Consider the following 12,098-nt stretch of genomic DNA (forward strand, 5'->3'; position numbering starts at 1 on the left):
GAAGCTGCTCACATATGTGTATGTGTATGTTTTAAACTGTATCTAAATCAGTGAAAGGACAGTTATGTGCAACACATGCAATTTAAAGGCAAGGAATCTGTCAGCCACTCAAATAATAAGTAAAGCTGCTGTAGCAGGATTCAAACACACTAATCGTGTAGTGCTGCCCATCCTCACTAGGAAAACCTAACATGAGTTCAGTATTTCAGTCCCTAAAACAGTACATGTGTCCGTATGACGTTTTTTCTTATTCATGTTATGAATGTGTCTTTTAAGATGATCTAAAAAAAAAAAAAAAAACCTTTTCTACTTTTTATGACAAATCTTACAGAATGAAGCTCATGGCTCAAGGGCTCAACCTCAGACTCCTGAGTGAAGGGCCGCCACATTGCCCCCATGTACCACCAGTGTCCCCTGCCTACTTCCTTAGTTGGACATTTGTGGCTGTATCGTTCCCTCGATCAAAATAGGTAACAGACTAGGGCAACATTGTTTTGGTTTGTAGGGGTTCAATCAGGGCAGGAAACAGGGCTTCTCTGTCCATATGTAAAAGCAGCTTGTGTTTCTGATTCTAAGGTGTGTGGATTCTCTTTGTTTATGTAGAGGTAAATATATTTGGATTTTGAGCATCAATATCACACATTGAAGCAAAAAGATAATCAAAGTGGAAAAAAGAGGATTATAACAGTGTGCATGTGACTGCTTTAAATAAGTGGCTCCACTGGTTGTTTCTCAGTCCTTCGCTGTGTATAATGAGACATGCAGCTCATTCAAGTCATGAACGTTTGACGGGTGTGATGAGGGGAAAGGTGTTTGTCTCCAGGAGTAATCAGTGTCACAGCTTATGGGTAAACTCATTTGCTCTCTAATCTCCTCCCCTTTGTAATAATTTGTTTATATCTCTCCTCCTGTGTGTGTGTGTGTGTGGTTTTCTTTTTAATTGTAATTCCCTTTGGTGGCGAGTGAATTAAAACTTGCTTCCAATTTATCACTCACTGGCTGAGTCTCGGTGTTAATCAGTGTGGACACAAACACACTTATCTCACACACGAGCCACCACAATCACACAGATAATCATGTGTTGAAAACACAGCAATTAAATTACAGGCTGCTGCTCATATACAGTGCTCATTTAATAACAAGAGTGTTGCACATTTTTTCTGCTGTATCCCAAGACGGGATGAGCATCATTCTCTTAAAGGAAGCATACGTCCAACCATTCATTAGCTCCATTGATACACAGGATGGACCAGTCTGTCAGCGTTAAAACACATCCACACCCACAGCTTAGATCCAGATAACCTACGGTAACCTGTATATCTCTGGACTGTGAACGACAACCCACACAGGATGAAGATGTAAACTCCACACCGACAGGCTCCATCCTTCAAAGAATTCGGCCTGTGTGAAAGAAAAAAGCATCTAATTTCAAGGGTTGAATATGTTAATATAATGAAAAGAGCCTTGGAAGATGTGGCATTGTTAGAAGATCTGTAGCAGAGTTTCTGTGAACACACAGCTGCAGTGTGGGTTTTTTTCTCCTTGCTAAAGGCCTTCAGGATGTGGTGTACTCATACAGAGCTGTTATATAGACTTTATGTAATATTATAGTTATATACAAAAGGTAGAGCTTGTGTGTCTCTCCTCTCCTCTCCTCTCCTCTCCTCTCCTCTGTGAGAATACCTCCTCCTTCCTCTAAGCATTTCACTTTACGCCTCAGCTCCTTCTGTAATTGGACAGAACTTCCTTTTCCTTCTTTTTTCTTATTTCTCTGTCTTGCTCTCTCTTTCCCTGCAGCCTTTGTTCGTTGTCTCTGTTGTTGTCTTTTGAACATTTTTCTTCTTTTCTCTCAGTGACAGAGGAAAAGAGAGGACTAAAATAAAGGGTGAGGGCTGCATGTTGAAGTGTACGAGGAAAACCCCCTAACAGCACTGAGCTACACCCTTTGCCCTGAAGCCACCAGGGTGCATTGTGGGAAGAAGGTCAGTCAGGCTGTCTGTCTGTAGAGAAGAACAGTTGCTCAGTTTACAACAATGTGTAATATTTATGGAGACTAAACTGCCTTCTATTTAGCCTCTCATCTTACTCAGATCACAGACACATAATGCTTAATTTTCTGATCTTAAATTAATGTTTGTTGGTTGTGATAAATGTTTTCTGGGTCTTCAGTTGGCTGGCAAAACAAGCTGAAATGTGAGAGAAGGTGAATAATATCACACGTGTTGTGCCACAGTTAGCTTGCTTTACATACAGTTGCATAATCTCCATAAATATTAGTGACCCTGCACAAAAAGTGTTGCACCGACACATAAAAAGAACCTGCAGTCACAGCTGAATGGGGTCATTTTTAGATTGAAGGCACCTGGAATGGGTTTAATAACCTTAAGAGCTGAGCCTGACCCTGTATTCAAGACACCATTACCATGCTAATGCTTACACTGCAATTGTGGCAGCATTGTTCAGTGAAAGCTTTTTTTCTTTTTCTTTTTTTTAAAGTGTGCCCGTATGAGTGCATTAGAGAGAGACTGAGAGAGAGAGGGGGCGAGTGTGAAGCTGCTGCATGTAATGAGTGTACATGTGTACATGCGTGCGTGTGGCATCCACAGCTCGTGCTCATGGAATCAGATACTTCCTGCGCCTGATACCTTCCAGGAGATAATGGAGCCCACAGTGGAAGAGTGAGTGGCAGCTTCTTGCAGGGGTTTCACAGATTCATCAGCTCTTACCTCGCTCCCAAGTTTCTTCCATGCCCTCCCCCAAGCTTCCTCTCCTCATTCTTGGCTCGTGGTGATTGGCTGGTAGAAAGGAAGGATGTTATAGTGTATGAATAATTGAGGAGGTTGGAGAGAAGGAGAGAGGCAGAGATGTGTAAACTGACCCTTAGCTGTCTTCACCCGGAGTCAGTCCTGCTCCGGAATCTACCTTTGACTATACACAGCAGAAATAATACCTGCCAGGTATAGGAAAGGGTTAAAGATAGATAGAGTCGAATGGTGAACCTGTGTTTCCCTTTGAACCATGGCGCTTGAGTCTTATAGCTTAGTGTGTGTGTGTTTGTGCGTGGGTGTGCACGAATGAATGCATCTTCATTCAGCCAAGGGTCAGACTGAGGTTGCATTGCACTTACCCTTCCATTCCCACGAGACCACCACATTCTGCAGCTGTACATGGTCGTGTGTGTGTGTGCGGAAGAAAGCATATATATTTGTGTGTGAGTGGGTGAGTCGGTGAATGAGTTTTATGCCCTCCTGGTTTCTTTTAAGGATCCTGGAGAGTCACAATGGAGGAAGAGATTGTTGCCATGCAGGCTTGACCCTATTCAGCTCCTAAAAGATGTGGAGTGGCTGCAGTGAGGGCCAGTGCAGGCAGTCAGGCTGTGTGAGGCTGATGGGCACTGGAGACCCTTAAAGGCAGGTATACACACCACACACGCTCTTGCTATACCTTGCGATGTTGCCATGGTTTCTGGGGAATGTCGTTGGGCAAGTTGAAGCACGTCTGTGGTAATTCCACCCTGCCTGGCAGCGCTGTGTGTGTGTGTGTGGCAGACAGGAGGGTAAATATGCTGCAGCATGCAACCAGCGAGCTGATTCCAGATTTCACATGAGGAAAAAGACGAGGAGCTTATCTGTTTAGACCTAATATGTGCTTCCACAGCAATATCATTTTTCCACAGAGGAGCAAAAAACAATGATTTCACAATGAGTCAGGACTCAGGACTGTGTGATTGATTGGAGCTTCTCCTCAGTGTGACTCAGTGCAATGCTATGTATGGAATTAACAATTATATAGCTACAGTGATAATGAGTATTGATTTGGTGTGGCAGTGAGGCTGCTGGTCATAAGACCCAGTGCTGTCATGTTTTCTTCATGTCATGACAGAATGGCCCCTGATGTTTCAGAAAAACAGCTCCTTCTGTCTCAGTGACCTTTTCTCTGCAGCTCATCTCAGCAGGGATCTGATAAACCTCGTTTTAAAAGCTATTAATTAATAGCTTCATTCTATTCTGGGAAACAAAGAGTTAAATAAAACATCATCAAGTGAAATTAGCCACCTAATCTGACTGTCAAAATTATACCAGTCTACAAGTTTGTTTACATGTAAGAGGCTGTGGTTAGCGTTTGGTTTAGCATGTTTTGTGCTGCTAATCTAAGATAAACAATGTAATCTAACACAAAATTACAGACCCCAAGAACACCATCAGTTCTCTGTCTGCCTCTGCCTCCATTCTCTGTACTTCATGACTGTCTGCATAATGCAAACACACTACTGCACTTAGCTGCTGACTTTTCCAGAAAGTCAGGCTGACATGTAAACAAAGTGGTGTGTAATAAGTGAATAAATCAGCTGTCAAGGTATGTCTGATGCTGTTGGTAATTGGTTAATACTGTATATGTGTGTTTACCTCACACCTTGTTTGCATGCTGTTTTTTTATGACTCTTAACAAGAGCATGACTCCTAGAGCCTCGGTGACCACATTAGTGGTGAGCACAGCGGGTGAAAGTAAAGCAGAATTATCCTTTAAGTTTCGGGTTATGTCTGTTAAGTCATCTCATTGGAAGTGTTTGCACAAGTGTATACCTGCAAGCCTATAATCTCCCTACAAATATATACTAGCATATACAAGATAAACTACTACTCAGTCTCTCTCTCTCTCTCTCACACACACACACACCTATGCATAAAAGCTGTGTCCCGGAGCTGGGAAGTGGCCTCTTGACTTTGAATGTTGAACCAATAAAAGGCAACTTCATTATGGTCTCACCTCCAGCAATTGGACAGTTACACCGCAGCAATAAGTCGACAGGCAATAAAATCATGAGCTACCTCAAGGGGACGAATGAGCCGCACACACACACACACACACAGAGGAATGGATTTATTAATCTTTACTCAGGGTCTTTACATGCACATGTACATTAGATTAAAGGTAAACTCAGCTCTTTTTTTGTTTAGCAATTCCTGTACAAAAGCACATTTTCTGTTTTTTTTTAGACTTGACTCCTGACACACACACACACAGGATTTGCTCCGGGCTTCCTATATGTGGTTATTTGTTCAAGCTCTGCATCTGTGACGGACACTTTCAAACACTGACTGTGCTCCAGTTATTTCATATTGCTGTCATTTCCTGGTTTTTACTGTGGGGATGTGCAGAGAGAGGAGAGGGAGATGATTGCTTTACTCAGCCCACCTCAGCATTACTCCTCTCTGTGTGGGGTCTCAGTGGCCCTGTCCCTTCTTACGCTCTCCAATTCAAAACACCCACCCTCGCCCTTAATCATAGTGACCCAGCCCACCTTGAGCCTATCTGCTTTGGCATACTCAGCAGTACTGCAGTAATCAGTAATCAGCCTATGGGTCTAATCTTCTCTCTATACCAACAGCTCTCTGGGCTGTTCTGTCATTTCATCCGAGTCAGAAGGATGAGAGCTGAGCATCACTGGACCACTGGGCCTTTTGTCCACACAGAGAAATGTCAATCATTTTTATATCAGTGGGCAATAGCTGCTGTGAATGACTTGATATATACAAGAATACAGATGGAGACCAGGAGGAGTGTGTACGGACAACACACTTTCAGGAAAAAGGACAAAAGTAAATATTGAACATGCTGTATAGTGGTTGTGTATTCATGGTGATTTGCATGATTACACTGCTCATGGCTTAAGTCGTTCAAATGTAATAATTTTCTTTGTTGATTGTTTGATTTAAACCATTTTTGCAACACTTATTCAGCTGATTAACACTTTTTCAGACAAACAACTGATTCAACTGTAACTGTTCCTTCTGTGTCTCAGCTAGTTGCTCACGCCTTTGTTGATCTTGTAACACAAAATATAAAATAAAGTCAAATCACAGTCCTGGTGCTGTCGCTCTGAGCTTTTGGCAGCGGCTTCACAGAACACGAATCTGAAAGTGATGTAGAGCGTGGAGTGTTCACATACATGCCAGCTTCAATCAGTTACTGCGCCGCACCTTTACGTAGTATCTGGAGGAAAGAGCCTGCACACAAAGACATGTGGGGGTGGGTGTCATTAGTGTTGCTACAGCAACCTCCATCAACCCCCCCTTCCTCATTTTATGAATTTTCGCCACAGTAATCTAGCCCAGATATAGGGAAGCGGCAGTAAATGATTTATTAACAAGCTGATGGAATTATTCCTGATCATCACTCACAGACATTAATTCTCAAAGTGCTCAAATGTGACACTGTACATGCATTCATTTGCTGTACAAATAGGCATTTACTGGCTGGGCATTTAACAGAGGTCATCTTCATCATCTTACCTCCGATCACTTTCATTTAAAGGAGCACAGCATCTGAGGCATTATCTGATTTAATAATCTTGTCATCATAGTGTCACTCAAGGCTTAATACTGCACCGTTTTTGCCTGAGAGAAAAGAATGCAACTTAGTGCAGTTAATATAACTCAGAAATCCAGGAGTACGTCTGGTTTAGAATGATTATACACGTCACAGGGAAATCAATTAGGTCATCAGGCTGTGTGTGTGTGTGTCACCAGGAAATGAATGAAACCATTGACAGATCTGCTGTAGGTGACACTTAAAGCGCTCTCTCCCTACAATCATGAAGGATAAAAACACAATACAGCCTAATGCATCATCTGCAGTAACATCATATAAACCAACATGTCAGCAGCATACATATAAAGTAAGACGGGCTAATCTTAATGCATCCCTTTATGCATGAAACAGGCCACAAATCACTGAGCGACCACTTTGTCTTGGAAGCTTTGAAGCTGCTCATGTGATCAGCTTCAGACTGAGCCTTGTTCTGTAGAACAATAAAGAATGGGCCTGAAATTTTACACAGGAGAGTCACGATGCAAATCAATCAAGAACAATCAATTGGGCATCATAGAGAAGTGTTGTGGTCAGTTTAACTCATGTATGCATAGATAGATAGCTCAGACCACTGTGAGAATATGAGCACTGCATTGTGGGAGCTCTCTTCCATTCGATGTGCAGGTCAGGCCCCCTCCATACACCGTGTTCTCCCTGCTGTCATCATAAAAACCTGGTCGCTACAGGATCTGATGGTGGACTGTGTAAACCCACATTCTCTGTGATCGCCCCCACCTTTTTTTTTTTTTTTAACCACTGTCCCTTCTCTCTTCACTGCTTTATTAATATCCTTCCACATATCTGGCAATCTCCCTCTTATTCCGGTCTCTTTCATAACCAACCCCTCTCTCGCTCTTTTCTCTTTCTTTGCTTTCTGGCATGTTCATTAGTCTGACAGGAGAGTGCTGTTAATCGTGGCGAGCAGAGGAGGGAGGTGAGAGAGCCCCAGGTCCATAATGGGAAGCAGCATGGTGCATATGGTACATAAACACATCAATGCTGCCACCACAGACGCCCTACAGAAAGGAACCGAAGAGCTGCATGTGTGCGCGTCCTCAACAAAACAATCATTATCATGACCATAATAGGCACGGGTTACACACACACACGGCCAAGCGCTGGTTCACAGGAGAAAGAGCACACGTTCGCTATAAGGTTCCCTACAGGTCGTTCATTAGGTGCTCTGTAATATTTGGGCCCTTCCTACTGTACTTCCTGCTGGATAATCACCTCAAATGGTTGCTGCAGCTAAAGTGTGTTTACACTACTATTTCTTTGAGACTATTGACTGAAATCTGACAAGTGTTTGAGCAACTGCTGTTTAATTACCACCCATGTAACGAGTGCCAATTTTTTCCCAGTAAAAGAGGCTGACAGCCAAGTACCAAGACTGGCTCCAAGAGCGGGTTAATCCTCCATTAAAAATGGCCGAATGGATAATCAAAGGTGTTTACAGCCTGGTACAAAAAGAGCTTTTGTCTTTAACTGAACCAGGGTTCATTTTAATGTAAAACACCCATTTAGACCTAGAATTTAGGGTGAGGCCTCTGAGCAACAGTTACTTCAGCTCCACCCCTACTCCACCTCTTTGCCCGTATTTGGATTAAACTGTAAGGGAAAACTCACACTGAGCTTCAAAATCAGTCTTTAGGAAAATCTAGTTTCAAAGGTGTTTGTCTATGTGCGGATAAAATCTAAAACCTGATTACTACTATTTTGACCTATGATCCAAACTGTAATATATTTTAAGGCTAATAAGCACACTTTAAGATACATTTTATTGAACTCAGATACAGTATCATGTGATCTTGCAAATGGAAAAAATGAAGCCCTCAACTCTAATTTGACATAAGAATAACATGAGCCTGTTCCAGCTGTACTCTAATGTGCCCCTAACTATGTTTAATTCTGCTTTAATCCTTCTTTTTTAACATTATTTTAAATGTCACCCTCTCTCTATCAACATTTAATTGAGGGAATAATCTGATTAGTAATGGATAACACTAACTTTGAACACTTTGTCTCCTGGCTCGTCAGCTCCGGTGTGGACGTGTGACACCAAGAGCACGAGGAGAACTCTTGAATAACCTTTCTTGTGAAGCCTTCATCAGGATCTGTCAGGGCTGTTTGATTAACATTAATGGAACCAGCCCGCATTTCTCACACTGTTTTCTCTGCTTGCCCTTTTCCCTGATTCTGCTCCTTCTTCCTCTTCAAACCCCCTTGTCGCCCGTCACTGCTCCCTCTATGATCCATGTGCGTCCTCACTTTTTGTTGTCTTCCTTCCATTATTGTCATTCTCTTGTCTTTATTGTCCTCTTACCTTAATGACCTCCTCCTTTCTAACCACAACTGAAGATGCTGCCTCCTCCTCCTCTAGAACTAGAACACCTGCATCCTCCCCCCTCCTATATCCTCCATGATCTCACCCCTACAGTCTCTCCGTTCTCCCTCTTTCTTCTGGCCTCACCTCCATGTTCTCCCTTCCCTCGATCTTTCTGCTGTATGCAGATCACTCCCTCTGCTTTTTGCTCTCGACCCTTCTTTCGTTTCTGAAAATCGTGTGGTCCAGCTCCATTCATCTCTGTCAGCCTGTATTAGTGCCATGAGGAGCACACACACACACATGTAGGTCCTCTGGTTTGGTCTGCTGTGGGGGGTGGGTGAGGCCATGACAGCAGGCCTCTCCAAAGCTGGCCAATGAATATAGATCACCTAGCTATTCTCAACTGCTGGGGCCCTGAGACCCTGGCCGGCCCTCTGGGACTCTGGGTTCTTAGACTGGGTCAGACCTGCTCTGTGTAGCATTTTTTCACCAATACAGCACCAGCAGGCTTTCTGCGTGTGTTGTGTGAACACTTTGTCAATAAATGGCCAATTGGGCAAAACACACATGAATGCTATTGTTTGAAAGAAGAGTCCAATTAAATTCTATTTCATATATATATACTGTGTATATGGAAACAGCATAACTCCAGGAATACCAGAGGGGAACAAAGCCAGCATCTCTGGGTTTACTTCAGCAAAGCAGATGGAAAAATGCATGTGAGGTTTTTAGTTAGTGTTCAAATTAGGGCCAAGACCACAAACATCGTGTTGTTTCATGTTGTGTTTTTAGACTTTAAGGCTTATTTATTAAGCTGTCACTTGGACAGGAATCATAAATGTCTAATTCGTCAGTGCAGGTGCAATAGACCAGCATGCTTTGCAGCCATTGACTGGCTCCTGCTCTTACTTTGCTCTCTACAGGCTGAATGACACATGTATTCAAATGTAATATGACCTCTGTACATACATAAAAGATCAACACCAGATGATCAGGCTCAAGTCCTCAGGTGCTGGTGTATGCATGCGTGTGTTGTTGTTGGCTTGTGCTGCACATCTGGAATGTGTTGCATCATGCCTGCTTGCCAACGCCTGCGTAACTTGTGAATGTTTAACACTGCAAGAGAAAGAAATCAGCGGTAAGCCTCCTGTGTAGCTGCGATCAGCCACTGTGCCACTGTGGATAGGTAATCTGTCTTGCTGTATTGTTGGACTCGTGCTCGTGCGCCCAATCCCCTGCAAGCATGCAGTAGGCATCCTAATCTGCTTGGAGAATTACTAAACCAGCTCTAAGCTCAATGCTGTTGTTTCTTTAAAAACACTGAAGGAAAAAAAGAGGCCTCATGTTTAATCAACTGCTTAATGCTTACATTGTGTCTGCAGGCTGTTAATTAGCTAAATTATATATTGTAATGTTAATTTCACCCTTTCTCCCCATGTCTTTTATATGCTTTAAACAATGTATTGATGAATATGTGCTCTGGGTACAAGCATACTGTGAAATTTTAAAAAAAGTGCTGTTGCAATGATCTCAAGCTCAAGGCATTGGATCACCCTCCCATGATCTCATTAGGTGCAAATGACCCACTTGGTATAAGCAGATTGCTGATGAGTTGGCCAGTCTGAGGTCTAAATGCCACCAGTGTAGGAGGATAAAGTAAGAGTTAGGCGTACAGGGAGGCAGGTGAGCACGGTAAAGAATCTCTGATTAGATTTATTTATTTACTTTAACACCAAATCATGAATTCTTCTCAGGCCAATAACAATAAAGCAAGACATTTAGGACTGACCACAGCTCGGCCTGCAGGATGAGAGCTGAGCTAACCCAGCTTAGACCTCAAGAGAGTGATGCTAGCTATCTCGCTAACACTGATTGCACTGTGAGGCAGAGACTGCTGTGGTCTTAAAACATGTGATTGTGCAGCTATTACGTGGGCTCAACCCAAATCATGGATTATGTGGACATTTCTGTGTGTTTTATGTTACACCTGAGCACTAGCCTGGGACCAGAGCTTGTAGTGTTGTTCTTTTATGCTTCACTCATTCATTTTGGCTGTTTATGACATGTACTCACATGTGTAACGCTCCTCACAGTGTTGAAAAAATAGCAGTAAAACTAAAAAAAACAACAAAAAAAACTACCTAAGCCAGTGTAAGATGAGTGTATAAAGAGCACAGGAGAATGTCATGTAGCAAAGGCCCAGCTCCAGCCCCTCTGCCATCATGTTATGATCTCTGCATGCATGCACGTACACACACGTTTGTGGAGACACACAAACACCCAGGAACACATTGCATGCACGTACTAGCAGTAAGTATTAGAAGAGGCACCTCTGCTCCTGCAGCAGTTTGCTGATAAAACACACCGAACTCAGTTACCAGGATTGTGACTGTTAAATCTCTGACACTGTTAAATTGTAATGGTGTTTGGACAGCCCCCAGGACAGTTGGTGCCACAGTTGAAGGTGTGTTATCGTTTCTTTGCGAAGCACAATTGCCATCCGGTGATGACTAATGTTTCCCAGGGCTATTTGAGATTCAAACACAGACAGCTGAACCCCGTACACGCCCCACCTCTAACATGCAAATATAAAGGGAATGGCCTCCAGACCCTCAGGGTAAAGTGCAGAGGGTGGTTATTAGAGGCAGAGAGAGAGAAAATGAATAACAGAGAAAGCAGAGTGAAGAAAACGATCCACATTCTTCCGTGCCAAGGGAATCTAACTTCCTTATACCTGTCAATGACAACAATGTGGCTGCGCAATCAAACCTGTGGTACAGGTTGCCCTGCTGAGAGCTGTAAACTCTGACTAATGTGCCGCTCTATACTGCAGCCAAGCTTTTTACGAGTGCAGACAAAGTTTTTTTCACACACACATTTGAGCGTGTAGCTGTAAAGTGTTTATACACACAGTTTATAAAACAGGGCGGAGCCAGAAAACAGAAAAACCCCAACAACGCACCAGAACTTTAGTGTCATGTTGTTGTATTGTTGCTGTCTCAAAGACATACTAACAGGAAATGAACAGCCATGAGTTTTAATCAACAGAACTGGACCAGTCTGTAAACCGGCTGATGTTCTTTCACACACAGTATGGGCCCAGTTTCAGCATTTCCTCTCTGGTTCAGCTGTGTTTCAGTCTGGTCATGCCACGACTTTCTATTTTGCACAGTAATACCTGTTACCGTGACAAACAACATAACTTCTCCCCTAGTGCTAAAACTTGGTGTATGCAATGTTTTTCTATTTTTTTGTCTATCTGGCACTAGATTACTAGATTACCAGATTACTGGATTACTGGATTACTGGATTACTGGATTGCTTTTGGACATTAATTTACATTACTTTAATCACACATTAAATTTAAAAAGAAGCACGAGCTGTTCTCAGAGACGAAGAA

This window comes from Parambassis ranga, chromosome 9, assembly GCF_900634625.1.
Source record: "Parambassis ranga chromosome 9, fParRan2.1, whole genome shotgun sequence".
Taxonomy (NCBI): domain Eukaryota; kingdom Metazoa; phylum Chordata; class Actinopteri; family Ambassidae; genus Parambassis; species Parambassis ranga.